Genomic DNA, 24,436 nt, shown 5'->3' with positions numbered 1-24,436 from the left:
GGCCACTGAATGCCCGACATACGTCATGCTTTCAGTATTCCACGGGTGATGGCGCGCGCGCATTTCATGTTTAGGTATTAGTGAGCTCTAACCTATCGAACTCGCCTATTTTATATTTCAAACCTTAGAGAACAATTTATTTAGCTTTGCATTCGAAACATCAATGCATATATTGCACTGCGCCGAACACAGGTACCAGGTATATCGTTAAATCTCAGTATTGTTACGTACAGCCCATTTGCCCTGAAGGTTCTCTTTCATAAACTACATTTCGAGCTGACTTTTCTCTTTCCCACCCCTTTCAAAACTTTTCTATAATGAAGGAAATTATTAGCCAGTAAAATGTCTTTTACAAACGGGAATACAAGTACGAGAGGCGCGTTATGCTTTTCATGCGAAAGCCTGAAATAGTCCATTTTGTAAAAAAAAAAAAAAAAAAAAAAAGCTCGCCATTCCGCCCTGCGAAAACGGATGTCCAGCGAAGCTGTTGTGAACTACTACAAATGGTGATGGAGGAGGGTATGAAATGTTTCTCGTCGTCTCGGCGGGCTTTTCCCTTGCGCTCGGCTAGCGTCGCTAAAGAAGGGGACAGGGTATCGGCACTTTTTTCTGCTATTGTTCTGTGCCACCGCCACGATCATTGGTCAATTCACATTACGTCACATTTGCTTACACTCCGATGGTTCATGGGCGCCGCCTTTTTGTTGCCTATGCGTTTTAGTCGGTCTACTCTGGTAGGCTTAGCTTGTCCTTCCTGGTCGGCGGCTGCGCACGACCGACGTCGTTCCGAATACGAATCATTTCAACGGCAGAAGTGTGTCCAAAGATGCGGCATATGCTGGGTCCTGCCTATAGGCTGGCGCATGCGCTCGGCGTCTTGGGCAAAAACTGCTCTATTTAGTGACGCTACTCCTGCCTAGCCTTCAAAGATAATCTGCCAGCATGATCTTTACCTGGAACACATTATGGGGGGAGGGGGGGGGGGGTCCCAATGTTCGCAGGCGCCTTATCATCCATAATGCGGTTTCGATGCTTGTTTTGTGGTTTCCTTAAAGGAGTACTGACACGAAATTTTCGTGTTACGTTTTTTTCGCTGCTATGCGTGCCTACCAGCCCACTAATCATAGAATGACAGATTAGACGGTCGAGCGCAGCGTAAACATTCATTTACGGCGTCGTTTATTCGTGCCAGTTTCGGTTTCGACTGAAAAACGCCGAGCGGCCGCCATAACAGGATGTATCACATGACGTCACCATTCTTGCCGCATCGCTGCCTCTCTGGAAGCGCGCGCGAGCGAACGCACGCGCGCGCCCAGACCGGCCGAGGTCTTCGCCGTCCCCACAGGCCCGGGCAGCATGACGTCAGTCCCAAAACCATGACGTGTACACACGCCCGAGTAGCGCGCGCCAACCACAGCCAGCGCGTCGGCTTTGTCACGGGAGCCCCGACGTCGGCAGTTTGGGGCAAGTAGCACATGATGTCATGTCAGCCCGCTCTGGGCTTTCTCGTGCGGGCGATGATTAAAATGGATTTTAAATATGTTTCGCTGAACTGTTGCTGTTGAAACTTGCTGGGAGACATCTCCTGATAAAAAGGAAGCGTTTTACATAGTTATCACAGCTTTGAAATTTCGTGTCAGTACTCCTTTAAACTAATTCTGAGCTCGATGCTGAACGCCTGATTAGCCCGACGCATGCGTTCGGCGTCTCAGGCCTTGGTCTTGATCTTGATTGTAGCGTTTAACGCGCCGACGCAACGAAGCCGATGAGGCGCGCCGTAGTGGAGGGCTCCGGATTAATTTTGACCGCCTGGGGATCTTTATCGTGCGCCGAAATCTCGTACACACGGGCGTTTTTGCTTTTCGCCTCCATCAGAAAAGCGGCCGCCGCGGCCGCGAATCGAACCCGTGACCTCGTGCTCAGCAGCACAACGCCTTAGCCACTGAGCCACCGCGGCGGGTCTCAGGCCTTGGTGCCTTGGCGTTTTTGCCCACGGAGATCGTTCTTGCCCATGGTGATGAAACCGTTGGGGGGTAGAGTTTTACAGCTTTACTGTAAAATTGCCGTCCGGAGTGGGCTTGGCGTCTGGGACATGGTTTGAAAGCGAAAGCCTTTACTCCGTTTCATACATCAAGTGCAACGCTGTGAAGGCTACACAAGTAGTCCGCAAAGAAAGAAGGTGTATCGCTCCGCGCTGTTTTGTAGCCGTGTGGTCTAACGCGTCGCTCTGGAGAAAAGACGCTGAATTTTGAAGTACATGGGGTCGAAACCGCGTTCCGACGTTTCTTTTTATTTTTCATCACATCTTCTGCGAGTTCAATTCTAAATCTCATTTCGTTCCCAGTAACTTAAACACTACGCGCATGCGGAAATGAACTGCACGTATGGGTTCATTGGATGCATACCGTGCTCATTTTTGCGGCCCGAAACAAGCTCGCTCCGATGTTTGTTTGACCAGCAATGGCGATTTTGTCGTGATTATGCAGCATTGTCAGTTTACCTCGTTGATTCTAGCGGGGACTTTGTGTAAGAAAAACACGTTAATTGACTGATTAGTTAGCACAGCTCCTCCAACCAGGGTGAATTACCAACAGGTGCTCACTTTCAACTTTTGTTTTCGCCGTTGCCCTAATGATACACTTCTTTCTGGGTCTCTCTTAAAACACTCAGCATGTTATTGATTATACCGGGCCGCCAACAGAGCAACGGGTTCAGTTTTTACCGAAACAGTTTGGACCCAACTTTGACACTGCACTGTGGAGTAGCCCGAAGCACTTGGTGCGAATAACGTATCATTTGGAATTCATGGGGAAGGCCAGAAAGCATGCAGATCTCTGAACATTAGAATACTGATTTCTGGCAAAGAAACGCATAATAAATATTTTAAATTTGTTGTTCGCCTCTTTCCAGTTCGAATATGTGCAACATTTTTTGTGAAGTCTTGTGGTTGATTTATTTATTTATTTATTTATTTATTTATTTCTTCACCACAATGTTTCACCCCGGAAACAAGAGTTATATTTTCTTTTGTGATTGAAAAAAGAGCTCTTTAAGCTAGGCTCTTATTCGCAAGAGAACCTATTCGCATGGATAGGTCAAATGTTTTTACATACGGAACCTTGATATGGCCTGTTTTTGTGTTAAGGAAATGCTGTGAGAAAAACAGTACTTGCTCATGAGTTGGAGATTTGGTGCTATACATAAATGCATACAGGGGCAATACGGATTGTGTGTCATACACAAATATTTCAAGAGGAGGCTGACTTTCGCGGTTTAAAAAACAAACTTTATTTATAGGAGAGCACCTCTGCTCGATTTCCTGGTAGGTTGCGACTTCTTCCTTTCGCTCCTTTCTTCCACCCAGTTTTTGCAGACGTTATATGACTGTTACGGCTGTATACACTTCACGACCGAACAGGACAGCACAAAAATGTACTGTCTTTCATAGCACGGGTCACTTGGTGACGTTAAACTCCACAAACAAAACCACACGGCGAGGAAACACAGTTTGCTTTGTCGCGGTAACAAAGCCTTCTCGGGGAATCGGCTCACCGTGAAGCAGCGCGAGCAGGCTAGATAAAAAGGTGTCCACGTTCGAGCTCTGCCAGTTGACCCTCGTGAACAAAGCCGCCACTGACCGGTCACACATTCCTGGGAAGGTCATCAAAGATTCCCCCCTGCCCTGTCTTCGGAATTCCTTGATCGCCCGCAGGTACCTGCGGCGCCAGACAATGATGCAATGGTTCCGTATTCTCTTATCATACGTGAAGCCCATGTCCTTCATTAACCTCCACTAAGGTGGTTTTCGTGAAATTCGGCAAGTCGTCGTCTTCGTTGACAGCCTTTCGCAAACTGTCCAGTGTCGGGATCTCCCTCTTGGCGTATACATGCTCTGCACTTTCAGGCGGAGGACATGGACTGTGAAGCTGTCATGCTTGACGGTTCGCGTGCTTGATATCGTCACGTCGCGAGGTCTTCTCTTTGGAGACACCAAATTCCCACGCAGATACTCCGCCTTCAATTTCACCACGGTACGGGGAGATACTCCGGTGTCCTCGCTGACAACACTTAGTACTTCCTGCACACGTTTCGCCGGGAAACGCATCCTGGTGTGGGCGTACACATTTGCAATTACTTGCTAGGCGTTCTTTGACAACTTTTATGTGCAAACCCTCGAAAAAATGCGTACAGGAGGCGTGGTCGAAGCCCGACAGCTGGACGCCATTTTTTCAACGCTGCCTCAAAGAGTAAACAAAAAAATGGGCCCATCTCCCCGCGAGGGGGACTCGAGTAAATGCGTCGCATAGGGGGTGGGTGTATTGCGTTAACGTTTAGTGTTTGGGGGGTTGGTGCTATCACGTGTACACCACGCAGCTATCACGCCGCTAGCACGCCGCTGAGTCGCCAACGCACGCCGCTGACGACGTAGTTTGAATGAGTCAAGGATATAAGGCGCGTTCGTAGCCTTTGATTCTGTGTCGGTTTTGTGGCGCAGTGGGAAGAGCACCATGTACCTCGCGTTCCGCCCATAGGTAGTGAATGTGTTGTATCAGCAGCTTCTTGACGTAGTTTGAATGAGTCAAGGATATAGGCGCGTTCGTAGCCTTTCATTCTGTGTCGGCTTTGTGGCGCAGTGGGTAGAGCACCTTCTTGCGTTCCGCCCGCAGGGTCGCGGGATCGAAACCAGGCGCCGGTAACTGTTATTTCTTTTTATAGTGTAGGGGGAGGCTGGCTGCTGCGGACGCCGACGCACGGGTGACATCGTGAGTTACACAAATGCTCTGCATTTAAAACCAAAAAACGGCGTTCAAGGTTGCGCGAAGAGCGAAAACCTGATACGAAAGCGACAAACATAAAATACAAACTCGCATATTTCGATCGTTTGTCCGGCAACACGGACGTTTTTTGTCAAGCTGATGATAAATATTTATGCTTTAAGCTTGCCGGCGAAGCATTTATTGTTTCTGGCTCACCGCAAGCAACCCACTACTTTTGGTCGCGGAAGCACACAGCGCAAACAAGAGCGCTAGCTTTGACAGCGTTGCACTTCATGTATGAAACGGAGTTTTTATAGCGATTATCACAGACCACTTGACTGCTACATCATGTTTGCGTCTCTTTCTTCTTTCCCTTCGTCTTAGGCGCGAAGTGCTCCGACAGGCACTTCGGGCGCACTTGACGCTGCAGGTTCCCCACAGTCGGAGCTCTCCTCCGCGTGCACCCGTGCTATGCACGTGCCGTCACGTGCTAGCTTCCAAGTCATCACGGTGTCACGTGCCGTCACAGCACAAGCCTCAGGCTAATTCTTGTTTCATTCAACGCTGCCCGGTTAGCGCTGGGGCTACTGAACTTGGCTGCGGTTGTTGCTCTGATGTCCCGGTTCGTATATAACGAACGAGCACTATTCATTTTCTCTTTTTTTACAGCGGCGGCTATTTTGGTAGCATTCGTGTTGACGCCGACGACTATGATGGTGACTACAACTGTATACGGTCACTTTTAATTCGCGTTTGATGAGACACCTAAGGTTTTCGCCTTAAACCAAGCGGCACATTGGAACGACGCGAATCGCAGTGGTGGTAGAGTGGCAACGCAATAGGTACCGGACAAGGTCGCCATAGCAACGGCCACAGATGTGAGACAGGCCGCGGAGAAGACAGTGGTGCATCCTTCTTCCCAACGGGCCTTTTCCGTTCGTGGGCGCATGGAACTTCTCACCCCCGCACTGTAAAAAAAATTTGGTCAAAATTACGGAAAAGTTCTGGCAGCTCTATTTCCAAGCCTTTGGCCGTCAAATTGATGAGTGGTCGTCAATACCAAATGACGGCGTTTTTGGTCATTTTGACGGCCTACTTGTCATCCTGAAATACAAATTAGTCGTCAAAATGACGTGCTGGCTTCATTTTGACGACTCACTTGTCAACCTAATATACAAGAATGTCGTCAAAAAGACTTTCACTGTCATTTTGACGACCAGCTGTCAACCTGATATACAAGAAGTCGTCAAAATGACAGCCCGTCTTTTCATTATACATTTGGTCGTCATTTTGACGTTTTTGTTGTCATCCTATACTACTAAGGAGTCGTCATAATGACGGCTTCAGATGTTATTTGGGCTGTTGTGCACTTCTGTCAATATAAAATTGTATTAGGCTGTCAAAATTGATCAGGCATCAGTTTTTTCTTCTTATCATTAAATACAAAATTGGGGAATGAATTGTGTGAGTGCCACGTACAAGGGACACTATCAAATAAAAGATGCTACAAAAGCTGGCATCTGTGTCCGTATATTTATTCCTCGAGAATGGTACAATGGATGCATAAATTGAATGGTACAGTGGGTACATGGATGGAACATAGATTTAAAAAGCGCCAAACTTCCAGACTGCTACTTGTTTACCAGGAGCCATGGGTGCATTACCTGAGAAAAAAAATGAAAGAGAGAGCAATATTCATTTTAGTGATTGCTTGAAATCGTTCAGCAGCGACGTTTCGCTGCTCTGCGACATGCATGCGTGGTAAGCATACTGTTTTGATTTAACCTACTGGTCATACCTATATACTGGTCATAATTAAAGGTTCAACATACCTATGTTAAAGCGCTTTAAGAAGGCTCAGCAACATCGGTGCTATGCCACTGGTCAACCCCTTGCCTCGTCCTTTGGATGGGTTGATCTGCCCGAAGTACCTGGAAAGGAATTGAAAAGAGATAAGATAAATCTATAGGTCATGAACTGACTACTACATATTTAGGCTTTATGATGGCATATGCGATATAATTTATAAAATGAAATTCTTTCTGTAAAGCACATGTGGTCAAGTGTCAGGGAATAATTTGGAAAATAATCAGTAAGAAATATCGGAAGCTTTGTACATGCAGTCTACCACTACAGTGTACCTCACAGCCCAGGTTTAGCTTCGGTGCATAAAGCACACAAAACTTTAAATTTGAAAAAAAAAATATTAAGAAAACCTGTGCATTTACATTTCACACTGAACAGCACCTCACCTCAATGCTAGGAAAGAATAGGTTACTTATCATCATGCCTAGAATAGATATCTGTACCAAGTACAGTACAGTGAAGATAATTCAAACTTGGACAATTCACACTTTCTGTTAATTCTCACAAATTTCAAAATTTTGGTTGCCCGCTGTTTGCAATATATTTTAAAGTCGTTTAATTCAAACAGCTTCATTACGTAAATTCGGTTAATTCGCACTCTTCGCTTGTACTTGGCAGAAAATATCGGTTGCATTTGCTGCTTCTAGCTGCAAATTTGCATCCTCATATCACTAATAGTCACAAACAAATCCTATTACCTGCATACACGTGTCAAAACGACATGCACGCGCCAACAACCGCGTGTAGATTGAGAAAGAAAGAAAAAAAAACTGTTTTGCACTCTCATGCAAAGCAAAGCAGTAATCCATTCGTAATTCTTTTTTCAGGGTGTGAATAGCAACTATTCTGCGTGAATGCTTTACTACTAAATATATGTGAATGTTTCATTACAGCACAAGTTTGTATGTTGCCCCTAACCATATTTATGATAACTTCTGATTATTGAAATCTCTGATAATGTAAACAGATTCATCGGGGTCCCTTTGAGTTTGAATTATCATGAGTTTACTGTATTGTGGTACCAAGGGAGGCGAAGTTGTCCGTCGCGAGACAGACGAGACATTTTCATGAATGCTCGTTATCTTAGGAAACTAGTTGCTGACACTTAAATTGCAAACTGTATCAGAAAAACTATCACTTCAAGTTCATTTACCTTTGAAAGAACTCCATGGTGAGAGGGCAGCCAGACGGGTACGAAATATTGAAAACGAAGAAGGCTCCAAGTAGTAGTCCCATTGCCTTCTCCATGCTAGCAGTGGCCATGCATTCATGTCCATCGACTGCAAGCACGACCTGACGAATGTCTCCCAAGCTTGAACCTGCATAGACAGAATATTATGTCACATTCGCAAAATCGTGTTTGAAGGGGCTATGCAAAGATTTCGTTTGAGCTACGATATCGTTATGGTAAGCCCACTGCCATTCAGTAAAATGCATCCGAAGCACCTCGAATTGTTATGCCAAAACTGGCCTGAGCTGCGACGTTATCAACATTTGAATCCATAAAAATGCATTTCAAGAGGTATTACATTTCATTAAATATAAAGCAAGATTTAAAAAAAATCCTTCAGCAATGTCGATTCTGCCTACAGAATTCGCAAGCCAAATTATGCCACCACTTGCCTCTCCTTTGCTTATAAAGCCGTTAATTTTTTTTCTTGAAAATAACTGCTTTGTGTAAATTTATAAATGACAAATACCCACCTATGACAGCAAGATGTGGTGTTGCCGGCAGTCCCCGAAGTGTGCCTTGACCTGCGTGCTGAAAATTTACAAGCCCACAGGTTAATAAACTCTGTACAAGACACAGAAAGGGTTGAAGCATTAAATAAACGCCATGCCACGACTAATAAACTATCAGTGGTTTCTAATTTAGCTACCATTACATTTACACCTGTTATAGCGCACTACCAAATTGATAAAAAGGCTAATACCGAAAAAGAGAAAAGGTCGCGTCGCTCTTTCCCTATTTCCCACGGCGTCCGTGTCTTTGCGAGTTTCAGGGGCACAGCGTGTATGTAACGTCATTGTCAGCCAGTCGGATTTCGTGAGTCTGTTCCAGTCCTTGGCAGTAACAGTGACAGTACCGAATTACTGCTATCTCGTTACTTCTTTTCCATGACTCGAAACTGTAGCTAGTTACTTTTCAAAAAGAGGAACTTGCAACTGTAACCCTGTTGCTTTTTGTGATGTAAGTGTAACAGAAAACACCGAAACAGTTATTTTCTTTTTACCAAGAATCATCCAAATAACAGCCGCACTCGTTAAAGACCGGCGTATAGACCGCGCTTTCACTTTTTAGGACTTTTACTCCCCATATCCTCCTCACCGTTCCTCAACACGGCTTCCATCGCAGTTTAGGACCGTAGGTAGCTCTTAAGGGAAGATACCACTCTGAGATCTATGGTTGCATAAGACCAAGATCGAAGGTTTTAAAGTTTTTCTTCCGTCTTGAGTCGAGCGGAAACAAGAAAGTGAAGAAAATGGCAATTAGGCGTCCCCCTACGAGGAAGCTGGCCTACTCGTGTAGAGAAAGACCTCCGGAGAGGGCCCACCGAGAGCGGGGCAGCCATATTGACACGGCGAAAGAAGCCGGCGCCCACGGCGGTTGGGGCCAGAAACATTTGTCTTCGTTATCCTTGCCGGCTCACTCTCTTCCCATGGTTGAAAAACATCTGGAGTATTGTCTAGGCGCCCGTGCGAGTATTGTCTAGGCCCCCAAAATCGAAATTCTGCATAAACTCCTGCGGCCTGTGCGCTTTCAGCGGAAGCCGATGCACGCTTTACTTCTTGCACGTTTATTCACACGTTAGCAATATCCTGTCCCATTGAAAGGCGAAAAGAAGCATTGAACGCGATCCTTTTGCTTTTTGTTCGAAGCCAATAAAGAGCGCTAGCAAGGGTACCTCCATCAGCTACAGCTCAAGCGGGCCGAGAGACCCAGGCCTAAGGCGCTGCTCACCCATGTGCTTCGCACGCGGTGAGCGCACAAACGAGCTCTAAAGAACACGCCTCCCACACCTTTTCTGGCACAAAAGCAAGGGAACAGTACTCACCTTCTTCAGGTGTCATTGCCTCCTGGCTTAGAATGTTGTCACTTGTGGCACACCAGGCAAAAAATGGCGCGACGACACGCAGAATCGCAGGACAAACAACGCAGCACCGAGGGAGGAAGACGAAGGCGGCGGAAGATGGCCCGGCTAAAAAAAAAAAAAAAGTCTTCCCGGAGGGTCCTGCACGACTGCGGGAGCCAATTGGAGCGCTTTACGCCTAGAAGCAGTTTGTTTGTTTTGCTGCGGTCCTGTAGTTTTCCCCCTCTCCTCTTTATTGACGGGAGAAAGGACGTCTTTTCCCTTGGACGGCGGCAGCTCGTCAAAATTAACGGAGAGATGGCCGTTAAAGTGACGGCGAGTTTTTACAGTGCGGGACATGTCGGGTGACATGTACTGTGCTTTACACCCCCTCCTCCCCTCTGTCCTATATTTATGTATACATGACTGCTTGCTGCACTCATAAGTGGCACCCAGCATCGCTATGAAAGTTCAAGGAGGTGGGACATTATTTTTAACGCCGCGGCCGTGATTAAGGAGTCTACGATCCGTCTAAAACAGGTGACGCAGCCGAATAAACAGCGTGTGCCTGTGACATAGATACAACATATACTGCGTAAGGAAGGAAGAAGGAACTACTACTGCCTCCCGAATACGGGGTCAGGAAAACCAAGGGAAGAAAATGCAGAGCGCAGATGTGGTAAAGGGGAGCATGTAGTTAAAAACTGCTGAAAATAAAACTTTGGCGGAACTTGCACTAGTGGTGCAAGGCTGGAGAAACATCAAAGCTGGGGGTCGACCTATTGACAGCGGATCCCAGGAGACAGGGAGCAACCGGACCCTAGCAGTGCAAAGCCGTTTTAGACGGCACTGGAAAGCAAGGCCCATTAATGTATGTACAGTGTCTTATTCAATGGAAACCGCCGTCATCCCTTCTGAGCCCTCCGACGGCACAGCCGTGTACAAACCATCTTGTAGCACGTCTTCGCCTCGGTAGACCTCCACTTCTTCTCCGTCAGTTGGTCTGGAGGCCGTCTCCACGTGTGGATCTTCCTCCGGTCTCCTAGAATGAGAGAAGAAGATACTTTGAAGCTGATGCACAACTTGGTTGTGAGCAGGGTGACATGCAGCCTGCCCTACCAGAAGATGAACCTTTCCGAAGAGCAAAAGACTGAAATAATTATAAGAAAAACGTACAAGACGGCGTACAGGCTACCAATATGCACGTCAACAGAAAAGCCACTGTTTCAGGGGTCCATAACACATTTCAAGAACATAAAGAAGCCAAATTCAAGGCCTAGACTGAGAGGTTGATGCAGACCCCGACGGGTAGGACGCTCCTGTGACAGCGGGGTTAGCACGGAACAAATCGGAGAAATGTCCAATACAACTGACATTTTTTATGACATCCGCTGGAAGCTCCACGTGGCCCCCGTGCCTAAAAGCATGGACCCCAATTTTGATCGAGGCAGGCGCCAAGCACGAGCAGATTACATACGCCACACGTTCTCCTCCAAGTACAACACAGAGTACGTGGACGCAGCCACATGAGATCCAAGGAAAGGACGAAGAGTGGCTGTAGTCATAGACTCAGACCTTCATATGATCACCGGTGGCTCGCTAACGTCATTGTACCGTGACAGACGCTGAGGAGCTAGCTGTCGCTCTGGCTGCGGTGGAAGGCTTCCGGACGGGCCGATCATTTACAATAATTTCCGACTCGCAAAAGGCCTGCCGGCACTTTTTGAAGGGACGAATAAGCCACTGCGGACTCCGTGTACTCCTCCAGGCTATAGGCGCTGTACCCCAACACCCTGACCATCCAACTAAGATTCAACACAGGATCCTGTGGGCCCCGGCGCATTCGGGAATAGAGGGAAACACAGAGGCGGACAGGGTAGCTCGAGGCTATACTACCAACCGAGCACCCGATAATTCCGACCTCGAAGAACCTATGCCAGTCCCCCCGGAATACTCGGAGTACTACAGGGATGTCACGAAAAGGTACCCTCCGCCACACAAATCCCTGACGATGTCAAAAACCGCCGACTGGAGACAGCTGCAGACGGGCACGTTCCCAAACCTAAACGTGCTGATGCAAAATTAGTCCGACTCGATATGCAGACGCATGCCCATTGTGCCATCAAGAAAAACGTACCCTCTACCACACCACATGGGAATACCAAATCACAACGGCTGTCCCCAAAATCAGAAACCGTAATGCAGAGCAATGGATGGTACTGCTGGCCAGCGACTTCTGTGAAGACCAGATAGGTCTGATTTAGCATGCACGCAAAGCAGCAGAGGCCGTTGGAGCCCTGGACCAAGGGTATCACCCCTGCTGGGGAACTGTCGGGCGCGGCACAAGACCCCAGTGGAGTGCCGCCCAACCACTAAAAAATGTAAATAAGCGTTTTTACTCCCTCCCTTCGTCCACGTGTGGAGTGTGAAAGGATGGCTTTACAGATTCGTCGTCATCGTCTTCGGCGCGGCGGACCCGGGGCGCGCCGGTTGCTACTTGACGGCGACGATTCATGTGGCGTAAGCCGACGCGCAAGCCTGGACGACGGCAGGCGGTCGCCGCGAGGATCGCTCTCACGTGTGCTTGAGGTTTTATGTACTCGCCGGTCGGATTTATGTCAACCCCAACAGCTCTGCTGTTAGAAGAAATAAAAAGAGAATAAATTTACACGAGGGAAGTAAGGTAACAGTCGGAAGCCAGGACCGAGTTGTCCATTCTCCAATCAGGAATTTCAGCCGATGGAACGATGGTTGATGCTGGCGTGGTCCGAACCAGTGCATTTTGCCCTTACGCGTCAAGCCATGGTAAAGCTCCACAAAAATTGTGGCTGGCGATTACGATATTCTGGAATGCAAAATTTGTGCGCAGCTAAACTGAGTCTTTGAAAGCGAACGCACACCATCACTGAGGTAGCACTCACTCGTGGATTCTTTCGACGGCAGCGATGGTGAGCCTCTGCGTAGGCGGCGGGAAGTGCATCTCAGGAAGGTACCGCAAACTGCGTCTTAGGAAGTGAGCGCACACCATCGTCATGCCCCCCCCCCCCCCCCCCCCCCTACCCCGTTTTCGCCAATCGTTGCACAGTCCGGCGTCTCGTGCGGGCACAGCATACTGCCCTCCCCCGAACGCTTTCGCCACACTTTCCTCAGCAGTTTTTTTTGTGTTGTCGCTCTCTCGGTAACAACGCCGTCGCCGTACCCGTCGCCGTCAGCGCCGCCAAACTGCAGTAGCTGATTGATTGATTGATTGATTGTAGGGTTTAACGCGCCGACGCAACGCAGGCGATGAGGCGCGCCGTAGTGGAGGGCTCCGGGTTAATTTTGACCACCTGGGGTTCTTTAACGTGCGCCGAAATCTCGCACACACGGGCGTTTTTGCTTTTCGCCTCCATCAGAAAAGCGGCCGCCGCGGCCGGGAATCGAACCCGCGACCTCGTGCTCAGCAGCGCAACGCCTTAGCCACTGAGCCACCGCGGCGGGTCAAACTGCAGTAGCGGCGGTCCGAGTGCTGCCAACTAAAAAGCTTGGCCAGCGCGTTTGATACTGCGCAAATGGTACCTTCCAAGCATTGAGTTTGCGGCTGGACGTTTGCGAGGTCGCTATTTTAATATTTCAATTGGGTACTTACGCTTAAGCTCTGGAGTTAACTCGGACAGCCACGCCGGTCCTGTCTATAAGCCAGAGCTGTGCGCTTCTCAGCTATACCCACACCATCGCGGAAGCACGGCGTGCACGATACCAGATGTTCATAACTGTGCTATCTCTGCTTGTTTTAGAACATCTGGTACGTGTGTATGGTCAAACCTTGCCTCTTTCTTGTTTGATGGAGGCATTTGAACCAGAACTGGTGTTTGTATACGCTATGCCCTCCCAAGTACACAGTATACTCTAGAGGTACTGGGACCCTTTCCGCAGTTTCATTGGTTGGCAAGAGGACAGACGCACGGTAATCTTTCCTTCTTGGGCGCACATTTCACACCTCTCTTTGCTAACTCCACCACATCATGCGCGACCTGGGTGTGAAGGAGAGAGGAGAAATGAATGGCACCTTGACAGAATCTGCAGAATCTGGCCCTTCTCAAAGAGGGAGAAAGCGCGGTGAAGGGTATGTATAACCTGAATAGCCAGGCCCAGAAACCAGTGAAGCGTGCTTTCAGACGAGCCGGCCTTTCCATTCCCGCGCGCAGCTCGCCTTTGGGTGACGCCGCGTGCTCTGAAAGGAAGGCACCCACCGGAGAGCCACGGTTGCGCCTTGGGCGACTCTGGCAGGACCGGGCCGCCCAGGGTGTCAGATGCGGCGCTCCACCGAGGTACGCTTGGGGGCACCCTTGCGAGGCGGCACCTCGGGTACATTTCACGGCCTCCCGCCACGGTTTTGCGGAGAAAGCGAGCCGCGCTTCGATACCGTACTTACCGGCATATAGGGGGCCTATACTGAAGCATCACAGAGAGCCGGCCAAGTTGTAAATGATTCTTCTTTGGTATTTAGCGCACACAAAGGAGGGAAAGAAAGGAAAACACGAACAAGCGTTTTTAACAACATTATTTAATCGAAAAGAACATTAACCTACCTTTCTAAAGAAATCTGATGGAAGCGCAAAAGCTAAAAGTGCGTACAACTTTCGCTGAAAGTGCGCCAAATGGATCTTCAAGCCTTCAAAGACCCAAATCGCGAACGAAGAACGAACTCATGCGACAATTTTTCTTGCACTAAGTAAACACATCTGGGAACGGTATTAATGTATACCCATATATGGTTTATGAGATAAAGTTATTTACTATTGTACTCCTCCTTCACGATCGACACGTGTAATTGACTTATCTACAACCGCTCCTTTTTCGCGATTTTCAAGTAAACGTTTTGACACAGTGGAAGACCGGTTTCACGCACGCGCTGTGTCCAGAGATCTTATCAGAACTCTTCGGTTGTCCAACCAGTCTATGGGGAAATGCATTATTTTTTTGATAAAACGCCATTGGTCACACCAAGAACAATTTCGCTTTAAAACAGACTTAAATACCATACAGCACTGCGCACAATAATGCAACGAATATCGACGGCATACACACCAACACGTCGCCACTCTCAGAATTCATACAATCGAGGAAAGTAATGACATCTCCTTACCTGATGATGCTAACGATGAATGGTGCCCACAATCGTCTTTGTGAGAGGAAATGAGGGAAGCCTCGACAGTTTCTCCTGATGTTTTACCACAACGCTGGAAGAGAGTGACAGTGTCATCAAAACAGGGTGTGAATCCGTGCACGCGTCGCAAAGTAAGGCCAAAAGTGGGCAAGGGCGCCTTTTAGATTACACACGGGTTCTCTCAATCTTATATTTATACACCTGCCGGTTTGCCCCACGTACACGTTATCCGCAAAATGTTTCCCCGGCATCGTGTGGACGGCTGTTACGGAAGCTAAACTTAAAACAAGAAGAAAAAAGTGGAAGCGTATCTGCTCGCTTCGCTTAAAATATCGTGGAAAGGCGATTCTTCTGCCGCCCCTACCATGCAAATGCCTCTCTCCTCTTTCTCTTACGCTCTTCTCCTCTCGTCTCACTTCTCCCACAATAAACACGGTGGATGATTCCCTCAGTCAATTCAAATTTGCCGCGCTCCCCAACTTGGGACTATCTACTGGAACTTTTTGTTTCTGTTCGGCATTTTGGAATGCCACCCCTAGGGGGCGCCGCGACCGCTTCTTGTGTTTTGGGGTGAAAAAAATTTTAAGGTGTGCTTTTTTATTTCCTATCACACAAATCAAGCAGCCATGTGTTTTTAATTGGGAGCACACTGCAAACATCTCATATGTATTGATGTCTTCCTTCAATATGCCTTGTGTTTTCTTTTTGCTCAACAATGTTGACAAGTCAAGTATGAGCATTGCCTCCAGATTTAGTAGTTTGGTGATGCTTTGCCTATATAACCGTCCTGTTCAAGAACTCTCAACTATTGCCCGGGTGGCCCAGTCGAGCGACATAGAGAACGATAGACCAAAATTTTTGCGTTTAAGTAGCCCAAGAAAGAATATCGTCATTAAAAAAAAAATGGCCGCCATCCCACCTTGCGAAAGTGGATGTCCAGCGAAGCTGTTGTAAACCCCTACACATGCTGAAGGGGGGGAAGGGGGGGGTTTGAAATGTTCCTCGTCGTCTCGGCGGGTTTGTCGCTTGCGCTCGGCTTCTGTGGCGACAAATACTAAATCGTGCCTAGCCTGACGCACGCGCTCGCCCTTAAATGACGTCGCCCCCACCCCCCCTTCCCCCTTTTCGAGAGCCGCTGCACACCTAATCTTAACCAGGAACAGAGGGGGGGGGGGGGGTCCATTGTTCACAGGCTTTGTATACATCATGTGGTTTCGATGCATGTTTTGTGTTTTTTTCTTTACACGAATACTGAGCTTTATGCTGTATGTCTATCTAGCCTGGCGCATGCGCTCAGCGTCTTGGGCATGACTGCTGGGTCCTGTCTGGGTTTTTTGTTTACCACACAAAATTTTCCGACCAACTGGAGGCTAACAGCTTCGCTGTAAAACTTACAACGTTGGAAAGCATGCACAGCGAAGAAAGTTCGAAGGTTTCAGTAATATCGTATGTCCATGGACTCTCTTATAGAATCAATCAGGTGGCAGGAAATTACAATGTAAGGATAGTGTTTTCGGAAAAAACAAAGTGCTTGTTGCAGGGTGAAAGAAAAATGTGAGGCCAGGAATGAAGTAAAGAATGGGTGTACTGTAAGGCATAGATAGCAATCAGTTTGTTGAATGCATAAAAATAGGGTGCACACCCTATACCCCCTGTACCCGCACGTAAAAGGCTGGTCGATTTTTAAAGGAAGGTTCCCCGTCTAAAGATAATGTTTCCATTTAATCTATCACTGTACTGCCACGAGTTCAAGCGCAAAGAAATCACAGATTCTGTGTGCTTGAGACATTTCCTACGAAACGGTGGGATCCCGCAAATAACATTTTTTCCACTTCTTAATGACTCGATTTAGGATGTATACTTAAAGAAAACCAGGTCATGTAGGCCAGAAATGATTGATTGATTGATTGATTGATTGATTTATTGATTGTACGGTTTAACGCGCTGACGCAACGCAGGCGTTGAGGCGCGCCGTAGTGGAGGGCTCGGGATTAATTTTGACTTTAACGTGCGCCGAAATCTCGTACACACGGGCGTTTTTGCTTTTCGCCTCCATCAGAAAAGCGGCCGCCGCGGCCGGGAATAGAACCCGCGACCACGTTCTCAGTGGCCAGAAATTTGTGATTTAACATACGTTCCAGTTAATTAGCAGAATAAAACTTGGAAGGACTTGCTTTAGAGAGAAAAAGTAGTTCCGTCCATTTCCTTTTCGTATACATCATGTATTGACAGAATACGGAAATCTCCCAATACTTCCGTCTTCACTGTGAACTACATATTGAGGAACTGTAAATGAAACTCGGCGTAACGTTAGAGTCTTCTTAGCGGCTAATTGTCCTATAATTTGTTTCGGTGTAGACTCAACAACACAAGCGTTATAGTCGTTTTCTGTGACCATACCCCCTGCGTATACATGGACATGTGTTGACAGCAGCCTGGAATTCTGTAGCATCTACTACTTCACTGTGACCTAACTAATCACGACAAGTAAATGAAATTCTGTGTAATAATGGAGTCGTCCTAGCGGCCAATTTCAGAGCAATTTTTTAATGATACGCGCATTAGATTGAGAGCTACAAACAATCAACAGGAAAGTTGTTTTTGCCGTAAAATTTTTCGGTGCGACATTCTGCGAACCCGCGCACTTTTGTTCAGAACCTAGCCTAGAACAGCTGCGCTGTAAAACGCGGGTCCTACTTTCCATGACTCGAGAAGCCTCCCCCCTGTTTCCAGCAGCAGCGCAATGCCTTTACCACTGAGTTACCATTGTGGTTTGTCCGTTAAGTACTCCGACCACGGAAAAATGGCCGGCCAGGGTAGTTATATCTATTGACGCCACCAACCTCAAATACAGTTAGTTGCATCTAACAATATAAGGACACAGATTCATATGTTTTCCGGGAGAGGGAATCGGCCAATAAAAGATAGAGATTGCCTGAAATGGTCCGGCGTTGCTTATTCCCCGACTGACCTCAAATCCATTCCATTCGTCTCCCACGTGATGAAGGTTCATTGCACTAATTCTGTAAAGCCTCTCTAACTAGCGAGTGTTAAAGTCGTAGGCTTAGTTTCTCCCTCAATATTTTAATGTTTTTCTTGTGATAATTAGTCCTTGGACATTTGACGTTGGTGACCCGCGTAGAGAAGCTATGGCACACCCCGCCATTCACTCGATTCCGCAAAGAGGACAGCTATTGCCACAAATGTGGCGGCATATGTTTACTCGCTAGCTGGTGATAGAAACGTTTCATTGTTTCATTACAACCAACAAACAGTTCAAAGCGTTAAGGAAGGGGTTTATACCCCGTGTGATCGTTAGATCGCCGTTCTAACCCATTAACACGAACGAGGAGGAACACAGCGCCTGAGGCCCAGGTATTTTAATGCGGAAAGCTTAAAGTTCTGATGAAATAACTTAAGGTATGCATCAGCCTAGGGGTGTGCGAGCGTGTGTGCCTCCTTCCCGAGTGAATAACGAACTGAGGATCCGCCACTTTTACCCCCTTATGAGGTTAGTGAGTAGCCAATCTCTCTAATCCGGTTATCTTTAACTCCATTAATCCCCCTTAGCCATTTGCGGAGTACGTACAGAGGCAAGAGGAGTTGTAATTCAATCCTGGACCCCGTTAGCAGCGTAACAAACACCGGCGTAACGTAACCCCAGCAAACTTCCAAACGGCTGTCGCGCAAGGTAAGCTTTATTGGTAACGGCTGGAGGCAAACTGTTAGGTGCGTGCGTGTGGGTGGGTGGCTTGCAGGACGGAGAAAGCGGCACTCGTCGCCGTGCGCGCTTGCTCGGCGCACTCTCGCCTGGCCGGGCCCGTAGGCGAGCCCCCGGCTGGCAGAAGGGGCCTTTGAGCGTGCATAATGCAGCCGATATATCTTCGCACCTGGCGACAAGGCGCCCTTTGATGTTTTCCGACGCACGGTTTTTACGGGGCCTTCCAAGGAGGAGGGGGTGAGAGCGCAGCGAGAGAGAACGCACGCGCACTCTTCACAGCCCAATGTGTTGCCCAGGCGCCGCCATTAGACGACCGCCTGCTGCTGCTGCTGCCGCCAGGACTGCTCCTTCTTGGCGGGGCCCGGCCGCAGGAGACGCAACGACGGCCGGCACCCAGGAAACGCTCCCCTCCCCGACGCACCCTCGCCCGGCCATCGTGATGCGCGCTCATTCCTTAGGCATCGTTGATCTCCGAACGACGACGTCGTAGAGGCAATGTCCGCTGCTAATGGCCCTGCCCATAACACGATCCCCCTTGTTGTGCTTCCACCAGAGCTGGGCGCACCGAGAATGAGAGCGACCGGGCGCTGCCGCCGCCGCTGCTGCTGCACCCAGGCATCAATTGGTGCGGTCGAGCCCAACAGGGCGCCCCCCTCGGACATGGTGCGAAAACGACTCGGCCCTGTTCAGCAAGGGCATTACGCTCGCCTCCGAGGCAGCGCATGTCCTGGAGCGCTTCGTCATCGACCGAAGGCATCCGAAGCAACCTTCCAATACGCCCAAGTGAGGAGACGTCACGGTGTGGTTAGACGTTACCATCCAATGATTTTGGAAAGACGAGAAACCTCGATATGGGTGCCCTAGTGCTTGTCCTGTATCTCGCAGGTGATGGTTTGGCACAACGCAAGGACGGGGCAGTGGGTGGGGCCGCCGCCCCGTGGTTCTTGTCGCCGTGTTTACAGCACACCCGGAGGGTGTGCGTACTACTTGGCGACGAATAGGTTTACAGGAGCATTCGTCGGGGTACGTCGTGACGCTGCGGCCTGTCCACAAACGAGAAAAAAAAAAAAAAGGGGGGGGGGGGGGAGAGAAGCTTTGGTTTGGTTCACGCAAGTTTTAACGTCTTCGGGAAGAAGAAAGCCAATCGGTTACAGTCGTTGTGTAGCTGTGGTCGCGAAAACATGCGGGGCTTCCTCACTTGTGTGTGTCCGTCGCTGGGAGCGGCCCAAGGAGCAGCTTTTGGAAAACGAGAGAAAGCGGTTCACTAAATCAGTCATAGTTAAAGCGACGTTCGTTGCGTATTTTCGCGCTCGCCTTTCTTGAGCGTGATTTATAGGGTCACAGCCACATTATCACTTGGAACAGCTCGTAAGAAAAAGCGCGAACAACCTGAGCCATCCGTGATTTGTGTTCTTTGAGGCGGGCCGAAAACAACTCCTCAGACTGTTTCTATTCTGTCGGCTGGGGCCCCGGTAGAATGAAACAAATGCGAATAATGTTTCTAAGGGTTATTCCGTTGTTCGTAAATGTGAAAAAAGCGCAATCCTACGAAAACAGGAGATCAAGACGGTAACGCAAAGACAAGCCGATCTGGCTGCAGCAACTGTCGCTATCACCACTACTACTGCCGCCACTACCAGCACTACAATTATAATCTACTTCGTCCTCCTCCTCCTCCTCCTCCTCCTCATCATCATCATCATCATCAGCAGCAGCAGCAGCAGCAGCAGCAGCAGCAGCTTAGCTATGCCCACTGCAGGACGAAGATCCTTCCCACAGACTTCTAACTGCTTTTATCTTGCAATGACAGAATCCGTTCTTTGACCCGAATTTTATTATTTCATCCCTACACCGAGACTTTCACAGCTAAACAAAGGCTCGTGCTCAACTAGTGAAAAAAAAAGTCATCAAACGTTGTATATGGAACACCGGGATATTCATTGCTAATACTGGGTAACACATTACTTCGTAACACATTGTTTCTCTGACAGTCAAACAAATTGGTGCCTGCATGCGTCTTGCCTACGTGCGTGTGCGTTTCTGCGAGAAAGGAGAAGCGGGCTTACCACATCTCTAATCATTCCTTCCCCCACGGGACGTAGAAGCGAGATTGTGTACTACCCTTCATTTTCAGGAGAGCGATATCATGATTCTGCATTTCGAGTACATATTTTTTTTAGATGCGAAGTATCTCGTGCTCGGGGCTGTGTCCCTCCCTCCATCGTCGTTGTCCGCCGTCCGCACCCCCACTGCGCACGCCTGGCCAGGCACTGCTGATGATGATTGTGGCAGGATGCCCCTAGGGACTGGCCAACCAAACAATCCATCACGAGATAGCTTCGCGTTCAACCACCGTCGTCATCTTCCCGTAGGGGAACTTTGAGTAGTATGCGAGGCATCCCTCCCCTCCTCTCCGACGCTCCTTTCCTCTCCGGCATTCCTCCTCTCCTCTCCGGGATTGCGCAACGAATGGCAACACCTGCGGCTCCGCGCGCGATAATGCGAAGCAGCTTGGGGTTAGAGTCGCGACGGTAGCCGCTGCATACTCCGCTGGGGGCGCCACTGTAGCTCCGCGGTGTAAATGACGCGCTGTCCGCGCTCCGCTCCTCTCATTCTCCTCCCGCGACGCCGCGATCAAACTGAAAACTAATGAGAACTTGAGTCGACCCCATGGCTGCTTCGCATACTACTCAGAGTTCCCTTCGGGAAGATAGTGATTTTTTTTTTTTTTTCAGGGAGATGAAATTCCACCGTCCGCCATGAGGAGCTATGGGGGAGCCATAAACTGCCTGAATACCTCGACGGGGCTACAGGGTCGACAGGACTACATTCTTCCTCACTAATAATTGACGGTTCCAGAAGCACCAAGCGAAATGGTTTAGAGGTTGCTAAAACTATCTTGAGCATCACTTTGAGCGTCTGAGCTGCAGAAACCGGGGAAAAATATTGAACACGTGAAGGTATGCACGCGGTACTAACATTACCGCCCGGTACGACGCCTGCAGCATCCCACTTGACGCCCTTTCTTTAAACTTTGGGAAGCTTTTGATAACCTCTTCCATTCTCAACTAATACTTAAGATATCACGGCTCAATTTATACCCGTAAATATTAACCCGGATCAAAAGATTTATTACACACCATCAACAATTTGTCTATGCCCACTCGCATTCGTCTTTAATGTCCCCGAACCTTTCTGGTGTACCACAAGGCACAGTACTAAATCTCTTTATTTTTAATATATACATAAATGACATCCCCGACATGGTTTCTTCCAACATACATCTCTTCGCGGGTGATTGTGTTGTTTAGAAATTAGCGGCCAATAATCGATTCCTCTGACGTAACTGCCCTTCAAAACGATCTCCTCGCTGTTCGAGAGTGGTGCAATAAACGGTTAACATGACTCAACGTAAGTAAAACGTTATTTGCCTCTATTCACCACCGCCATACCAGTCATGTTATTAACGCAGATAATCGTGTCCTTGACTCTTTAAGTCGCAACCTTTCATTGGCACCATCCTCTTTTAAACTACTTGCTTACAATACACTCGTTCTTTCAAAACCTAATGACAGGGACCCCATCTACGACCCCCTCCCCCTAATGCCATTGAATCAGTTCAAAACCGTGCAGCCAAGCTTACCCTTTCCGACTATTCGTTTCACTCAAACTCATCCCCAGGATTGAGGGACACGCGCCGCGGAAACCTGACTGCGCCCCTCTCCCGGCGCTTCGCCCGTCCGGGGCGTAACTGAATGGGGCAGAAAAAAGAAACGGCCGCCGTTTAATAACGAAGACAGCTAGAAAAATCGACTCCGGGATATCCGTAGCATGGCTCTAGCGGCATGCCGTGGCAAAATATTGGGCTTGTACGACTAACTCACGAGGTTCCCGGGCAGTCTAAAATTTTTCTGCTGCGGCCTATGAGAACAGGCTGGATTTCAGGTCGTTCCGCACTAGTTAACACAAAATTGTGGCGCTCAGAAAACAGATAGAAAAAACGACTCCCGGGTTTGAGTACTTCAGGTTGTGGGCTACAAACCTGTTATTGTAGATTTTTTGCAACGTTGTTTGTGTAGGTTCCCTGCAACACTTTTCATGCCCGGGGTGAGGCGTATCGCCACAAACTTCGAAAAACTGACGCTACGTGGCGCCCCCGTCCCCCTCCTTTTTCCTGGAAGGAGTGGAGAGGAGGACCGTCTCCACCCAACACAACACTCGCCTCTCCTCAGCGGAACCAGGGAGGGTTCCCATCTGTTGTCGCTGAGAGTAACAAAGAGGCAGTCGGTAGTGTGCACGAGGACGAACAAGGCCTGCTCCTCTGGTTTATCCCAAGGAGGTGGGGGAGATAATTGCTGCCACTGAAAAGGTTTGGCTGACTTGACTGTCCCCCCTCCTCATTTTTAGATTGCGCAGAGCAAACAAAGCGTGCTCCCCTGGTTTTTTCGCTCGGGGTGAGGGGGGGGGGGGAAGACTTTCCAGCACAAGAACTGTGCCTGAAGGACCTACGACGTGTCCACACGCGCTACTGTGTACAGTTTTTACTTCTTCGTTTTCTTTCTTTTTTCTGAGGTGGCAAATAACGCTATGTTAGTACGGTGTCAAATGTGAAAATAAGTTATCCGCACGGTTTCCTGCAGTGATGCGTTAAATGGTGTAAAACGTATATGTTTGCGCGCAGGTATGCCATTTTGTCTTTTTTTACATACGGATTAGTATGAATGTATTTGTAATCTGTTTAGCGTTTTCTCTTCTTTTGCTGTATTGTGTTTTTCTTATGTATACAGGTAATCATGCCGTCCTTGTTACTGTATATATCTATTCCCACACATGCCTAAGGCCTGGCGCTCAGGCTGGAAGTATGAAATAAATAGTAAATAAATAAAAATAAAGCACTATCTTCAAGTTTCTGAGACTGAAATTATGGCGCAAGGGGGGTTGCCAAGAGCTGAACGAGCGCCGCTTTTTTAACGCTATTATATCGAAGCGGCGTCCGTTTTATCAAAAATCGTTTTCTCGAATGCCGGTTTATAGATTCACCAATGTTCGTTGGTTTTTTTCATTTAAATTGTTATTTTATTCAATTTATGTACCATTCATCCCAATGCTATTTAAACGCTTTTTACCAGAGGGAATATATTAATTAGAGGTGTGTTCAAGTTTAATTAATTGTTTTTCATCCTTTTGAAAAATTCCCAGTATATTGCCGTAGTTTCGCAGTTTTTTTCCCGCAGCTTTTTGTTCAATATTTGTTGCCTTTAAGCTTTGCGAATTTTCTCATTCTTGTGTGCGCTCTAGAGAATGTGTTTGATATTTTGTTAATTGTAAATATTAAAATTGTGGCCGCGCTCCACTGCTTCCAAGGCGCTTCCATCAGAACAGCACCAGCTAAAAACTGATATGCGTTAAAAACGGTTATAAAAAGTATAAACGACGCCGTAAGAAGCATGCATATACGTGAAAAAGTCAATGGCGCTTAACCGAAATGGAAGCAATTATACATTTACAGCACACTGTTACAGTTAAAGTGTCGTGAATTATACGAACGCAATGGTAGTGCTGCACCTGAAATTAACCCCAATGTTGAGCATTGATGTTTGGGATTCCAAGTTACTACTATTTAGACGCCTATGAACGGCCCTAGGACATTTCGATGTACTGGAACATTTCAATGCGGGATGTTACGGTGCAAGCATTCCGGTGCACCGACATTTTCGTACGCCAACTTTTCTGCGAACGGATTTGTGTGCTTATTTGTGTGAAACTTTCGGCAACTTATTATTTGCGTAGGTATTAGGTTATGGATGACTGTCTACGCACTGATTGCATCGTTTGTGTTTATGCTTTGAAAGTTTTCGGTCAGAATTTGAGA

At 48.0% G+C, this 24,436-nt stretch overlaps 1 protein-coding gene across 1 annotated transcript in view; it reads right to left on the bottom strand.

Annotated features, from left to right (window-relative positions):
- The window catches only part of LOC144152436 (uncharacterized), a 294,334-nt gene that overhangs the window by 211,944 nt on the left and 57,954 nt on the right, over nucleotides 1-24,436 (bottom strand). Inside the window, exon 2 of the transcript XR_013319165.1 lies at nucleotides 14,823-14,916. The gene's annotated coding sequence lies outside the window, so the exon portion shown is untranslated. The remainder of the gene's footprint in view (nucleotides 1-14,822; nucleotides 14,917-24,436) is intronic.

This window comes from Haemaphysalis longicornis, unplaced genomic scaffold, assembly GCF_048455015.1.
Source record: "Haemaphysalis longicornis isolate Haplotype H1 unplaced genomic scaffold, Haemaphysalis longicornis Haplotype H1 scaffold_9, whole genome shotgun sequence".
Classification (NCBI taxonomy): domain Eukaryota; kingdom Metazoa; phylum Arthropoda; class Arachnida; order Ixodida; family Ixodidae; genus Haemaphysalis; species Haemaphysalis longicornis.
This window is presented reverse-complemented; position numbering and strand designations above follow the sequence as displayed.